The sequence below is a fragment of the Podarcis vaucheri genome, assembly GCF_965113315.1.
Source record: "Podarcis vaucheri genome assembly, chromosome: 15".
NCBI classification, from domain to species: domain Eukaryota; kingdom Metazoa; phylum Chordata; class Lepidosauria; order Squamata; family Lacertidae; genus Podarcis; species Podarcis vaucheri.
Genome location: NC_138753.1, coordinates 34,532,556 through 34,538,722, shown reverse-complemented (window position 1 = coordinate 34,538,722; position 6,167 = coordinate 34,532,556). Strand labels below are relative to the sequence as shown.

The 6,167-nt window shown below is 44.6% G+C and overlaps 1 long non-coding RNA gene across 1 annotated transcript; it reads left to right on the top strand.

Annotated features, from left to right (window-relative positions):
• The first annotated feature begins 1,629 nt into the window (after positions 1-1,629).
• On the top strand, positions 1,630-3,941 carry LOC309519384. Its single transcript, XR_014213829.1, has 2 exons — positions 1,630-2,597; positions 2,671-3,941. It is a non-coding gene; the product is annotated as an uncharacterized lncRNA (long non-coding RNA).
• The last annotated feature ends 2,226 nt before the right edge of the window (positions 3,942-6,167 follow it).

Genomic DNA, 6,167 nt, shown 5'->3' with positions numbered 1-6,167 from the left:
CTGTTAGACCCTTTACAAAAAAGCATCCTGGATGCTGATCTTAAGGCACTTATACAAGCTCTGGACACTCATTGCCCCTGGTATCCTCAGGATGGCACTTTGGATTTAAAAGACTGGGAAAAAATAGGACATTTTTTCCACAACCATTCTCAAATTGATGTAAAAATTTTGCATGCCTGGTGTAAAGTCTACAAAGCTATGTCGAGTTTAACTCCTGCAAATATCCTCCTGGCTGCCACATCGCCTGTTCCACCTCTCTTCCTGGCTCCTCCTTCGTCTTTGTCTCCCACGTTGCCTTCTTCGACTCCTCCGGTCTATGTACCTTCTGCACCGCTGACTCATTCCCCTTCGGCTCCTCCTGTCCCACCGCTACCTCCACCACCTTATTCGCTTTCTGCACAGCCCTCTACCACTCCTTTTCAAGAATCTCTCCGTGCCGCTGCTCCGCTGCTGCCTTTTGATTCTGCCACCCCAAATCTTTTTCCTGTGATTGTTCCTGGCGCCCCAGGGGGAGGCCCAGCCCGGCACGAGCAGTTTGATTTGAGATTCATAAAAGAACTTTACTCTTCTGTTCTGGACAATGGCCTACATTCTCCATACACTCTTGGATTGTTTGGCACTCTGTTTCAACAGAATCTGATACCAGAAGATATTAAATTGTTGGCACGTACTGTTATGCAACCTCATCAAATGATTTTGTTTGTACAAGCCTGGCACTGGGCTTGCCAACGTCGCGTCGACGGCATTCGTAATAATCTCAACAATGCTGCTCAGGCCGCCCATCAAGCCGCGATTGCTGCTGCCGGCGCTGCCGCTGCTCCCCTAGCTCCAGTTATGTTAACTCATTCAGATGTTCTCAATGGCTTAACTGGCGAAGGCAATTTTCTTACCATCGCCCAGCAGCTAGCCCTTGATCCCATGTATTGGGAAGCCACTACCGCTGCCGCTCAGGAGGCCCTGTCCGCCGTGCCTGATGACAAGAATGAGCGTGATGGTCGATGGGGCAGCGTCCGACAAGGCCCTGCAGAGCCCTATGGACAATTTGTCGATCGTTTGTATAACACCCTCAAGCGGCAAGTTCAGGACGTGGCAGCCCAAGAAGTGATCGTCCGCCAGCTCGCGTTTGATAATGCAAATGAGGACTGTAAGCAAGCGCTGCGCCCTTTGATGACAACACCAAATATTGCCATTGCGGACATGCTTAAAGCCTGCCAATCAGTGGGCACTGAAACACACAAGGCTCGTCTTTTAGCCGCTGCTCTATCCTCTACAGTATCCCAGAATCCTGCCAAGGACAAAACTTGTTTTGGTTGCGGAAAAATGGGACATTTTCGTGCGCAGTGCAGATCTACCACACAGCAACGTCGCCCTAGTACAAAGTGCCCTATTTGTAAGAAAGGCTTTCACTGGGCTGACCAGTGCCGTTCCGCCGTGCCTCAACAAAGTCAACATCAACAAAACCAGCAGACAGGAATTGGATAAAGAGTCACTTGGACCTGCCCACCTCCACTCTGTCTCCACGGTTCTCTGCCCTAACAACCGTGAACAACCATCTCCGCAGATGTATGGTGGACAGGATCCCTTCTCTTTCCATGGCACAGTTACATTTAATGCGTTGTTTTGCTGTTATGGGAAAACCCCATACTTTAAAAACTGACAACGGTCCTGCATATATTTCTCAGGCCTTTTCTGATTTTTGTTCTTTGTGGGACATAAGGTTGACTCATGGTATTCCATTCAATTCTACAGGACAAGCAATCGTCGAGCGTGCCCACTTGACTTTTAAGACCCTTCTCAACAAGCAATTGGGAGGCCGCTCGGCTACTGCTTCTGAAATACCTAATATTGTGCATCAAGTGTTGTTTACCTTAAATCATCTGTTGTACCCTCACAATAAGAATTTTACGCCTGCTGAACTTCATTTCAGGAAGGAAGAAGTATTGCAACGCCCTTTAGTGTCTTACAGGTTGCTTCCAGATCCACAGTGGAAGGGTCCAGCTTCCTTGATTTCCTGGGGTCGCGGATTCGCTGCCATTGACGTGGACGGAGAAACACGATGGGTTCCAGCTCGGTGCGTTCGACCTTGGCGCTCTTCTGTTGCCTCGTCCTCGCCCAAGGAGACACCAACACCTTGAAACCGTATTTTACACTGTCTGCCAGTGATGACCTCCCACCTGACTTCAATCCACATCGCAGCTGGAGACATCGCCATATTGATGCGCCCTGGACAGAGTCACCTTCCGCAGCTGTTCCAGTGTTTCCTGGCACGTTGAAAGGTCATCTTCGTCCCTACCGCATTGGCACTCCTCCCTCCTGGGAAGTCACCATGACTACCAATCATCCCTCTGTGGACGTTGTGAAGCACCGCTTTCGTCGTGCTGCTCTTTTGCAGAAGACCCAGAGACCTGAACTTTATCATCAGATTTGGACCAACAATACGTATGTTAGGGACATAAATCATTTTGCTTCTATACTTAATCTTTCCGAATGTTGGGTGTGTATGCATATTCCTCCTCAATCAAAAAGATCTGGCATATTATTGCATGGTATTCCTGTAAATGCTTCATATAAGATTAGTAATAATATGAAAGATAATCGTACTAGTTCACCCCCTGTGTTTTTGTCACTTGTAGAAATGGCATCTTATTGTTTTCTTTTCAACCATAATAGTAGTAAGTTTTTAGGTCATTATCCATATTGCAATTGGACCTATGAGTATGTTAATGGATCTTCTTGTTTTCTTAATGTTACCACTATGAGTGGTAGGCCAAAAGTTTTAGTTAATAATGTCACGACCAACATGACTTATGAACAACAGGCTATGTGTAGAGATTTTTATGTTTGGTTTGATTGGATGAAGAAAAGCAGCAAATCTACATGTTTGCTTCAATCTGATTTATGGTTATTTTGTGGTACTAGAGCCTACAAAGATATCCCCTTTGCCTTTTCTGGAACGTGCACTTTAGGAATAGTCATACCCTTGGTCTATAAATTGGACAAGCTCCCAGCGGTTCGTTTGCGTAACAAAAGGGAAGTGCGATCACCTATCTCTCGATATACAGGGACAGCCGTCTCTAGATCTCTCCTGCCCTCTTTAGGTGCAGGCATGAATTACCGTGATTTGCACAAATTGGCTAATTGGACTGAAGCCTTGTTTAATTCTACTATCTTGGCTTTAAAATTAATTAACAAAGAAATGTCAGAAATGAGAGATGTGACTCTTGAAAATCGTTATGCTTTAGATGTAATCCTTGCTTCCAAAGGTGGAGTTTGTGCTTTAATTCATTCCCATTGTTGTATGTATGTATCTGATCAATCGGCCAATATTTCTGCTACTATTGATTATATGGAACAAATGATAACCCACAATCCTTTGAATCCTCCCGAAGGTTTTGATCCATGGGAATGGTTGTCTTCCTGGTTGCCTAATAGAGTATGGTTAAGAAAAAATTTACTAATTGTAATTTTGCTTGTTGCAGGATTCATTGTGTTGTGCTGCTGCATTCAATGCCTACCCTCTTTGTTTGCTCAATGTAGTACATGGTGGTATCGTCCAAGACCTACTACTGGAGTCACAAGAGGAATTTATATTGCAAGATATCAGCGTTTAGGAAATGAAACAAATGATTCTGATTAGGTTTTGTTAAATTTTATTTTTTACTTTTCATAAAACAAATAAGAAAAGAGGGCATGTAGGAAAATGGTTGTTTGTACCTACATGACAAGATGGATGCCAGGATGGAAATTTACTATAGTTTGACCTTTTGATACTGCAGGCTGTGTTAGGCATGATGAGCGCGTGATCGCCTCATGCAAGGAAGGTGATTGGTTCTTATTGTATGGCTTGATAATGGGGTGATCCCCATATATGGTGTTTGTCTTGCATAATGGTTGATACACTGTTGTACTGTTCTTAATAAAAATGTTGGGCTGCAGCTCCAGAGGGGCCTTTCTTCTCTCTCTCTCCTGAAGCTGTTAGACCCTTTACAAAAAAGCATCCTGGTGTGAGACTCATTTATTTTGTGACGAGCAGGCCCTCGTCAATACTGCCCTCGTCATAATGAAAGTAATAATATTTATTATTTTGTTAACTTAGACCATTTCCATATATATAGACAGCATCTTAAAAAGCAGAGACATCTCCTTGCCCAACAAAGGTCCGTACAGTTCAAGCTATGGTTTTCCCAGTAGTGATGCATGGAAGTGAGAGCTGGACCATAAAGAAGGCTGATCGCCGAAGAATTGATGCTTTTGAATTATGGTGCTGGACGAGACTCTTGAGAGTCCCATGGACTGCAAGAAGATCAAACCTCTCCATTCTTAAGGAAATCAGCCCTGAGTGCTCACTGGAAGGACAGATCCTGAAGCTGAGGCTCCAATACTTTGAAGAGAAGACTCCCTGGAAAAGACCCTGATGTTGGGAAAGATTGAGGGCACAAGGAGAAGGGGACGACAGAGGATGAGATGGTTGGACAGTGTTCTCAAAGCTACAATCATGAGTTTGACCAAACTGTGGGAGGCAGTGGAAGACAGGAGTGCCTGGCGTGCTCTGGTCCATGGGGTCACAAAGACTCGGACACGACTAAACGACTAAATAACAACAAATACCACCTAAGATGTGCACAGCAAGCTAAAACATACAAAATAAATGCATTAATACAAATGTCTGCATAAATATATACCAGTCACCACCCATCCAATGATTTCAAGCCTGCTAGTCAGCAGTGTTCCAGGGCATCGTGCAAGACCCTGCGTGGTGCTTTGAAGTCCCAGCATCGTGTGATTTCATTGTGAGGTGAGCTGATTGACAGGTGTCCAGCCATGTCCACCTGTCAAATTTGGCCCCCGAGGGGTAGGAGAGATTATGATCTGGTTCGCCAGCCAGATCAGGTGCCCCACCCCTGAAATTGAGACAAAGAAACCACACTAACAACCAGCAATCTAAGCAGCCTAATACCAAGTCAAGCTATTTATTAATATATCCCCACAATGGCTACACTGACTGGTGCACTCTCCTGAAGTCTTTCCTCCCATCTACTACCTGGGCCATTTTGTAGGGTCACTCAGTCTGTGATGTCAGTAATGTTGATCAAAGAAACACAGGCGATACGTTAGGGAAGGTCCATTTTGTGGTGAGCTCCTCCACAGAATATTTCCACTCCTCAATGATCATTCAGGAAAGGCATACTTACCTTGAGCTAGAGATTATTTACGGTTCATGGCTGAGACGCCCTCGCAAATTTCTAAGATGCTTTTCTCTCCTGTGCCCTCCTTTATTGCCATTTGGTTAAAAGGTCAAATATTTTCAAAGGTGCTTTAAAAAAAAACCACACCATTTGGGTTAATGGGAGGTCATCCTACGGCATGCTTCCTAAGCCTGATTGTATTATTTTCCCCCTCCTACATTCTCTTTCTTACTATGGGATGGAATCTGCATTCCTGTCTTGCTGTGGCACACCTGGATCTGGACTGCAAATGCTGATTTATGGAAAGAGAAGCAAGGATTGTGTTATTCACATTCCCTGCCCTCCGTCTCTGGGTTGCTATGACCTTTCCCATCTGCATGTTCTCCTCCAAGTTAGTGGTGTTTCAGAAAGGTCAGACAGCTGTAATTTGCCCTAACTTCTTTTTCCAGTTCAGTTCCATCACCATTTTCCCCCCTCTCACCCACCTCTTCGCCTCCCAACTCTGTTTCGAATCTGGAAAAGCTTAATTCCCTGTGTTGTGAAATCCTGTGTTATGGAACACAGAGGAAATGTATGAATATGAGTGTGGCGGAGAGAGACACTGGGTTCAAGAACATGGTTTGGGGTGAGGGTAGGATGTCCAGAAAGACTGACAAGCCACTCCTGGAAAATAATGGAAACCTAGACAATCTCTGAAACCTCTTGGCACTGAAGGATTTTAGAGGGCATCTGTTAAATCTCTTCATATCCATTGCTTTCTGTTTAGCATGGATATCCCTTCCAGCTTCCACAATAACCAGCCAGATGCCTTCAGGAAGTTCACAGGTAAGGCATGAGGATAAATAGCCTTCTTGCTGTTGTATACAAATTGTAATAGTATTTATTATTATTATTAGTCTTATCTTGTATGAATGCAGGCCCTCTAAGAAGTCCATAGAGACCCAGGGCCCCTTCCAGCTTATGAGACCCCTAGCTATAATA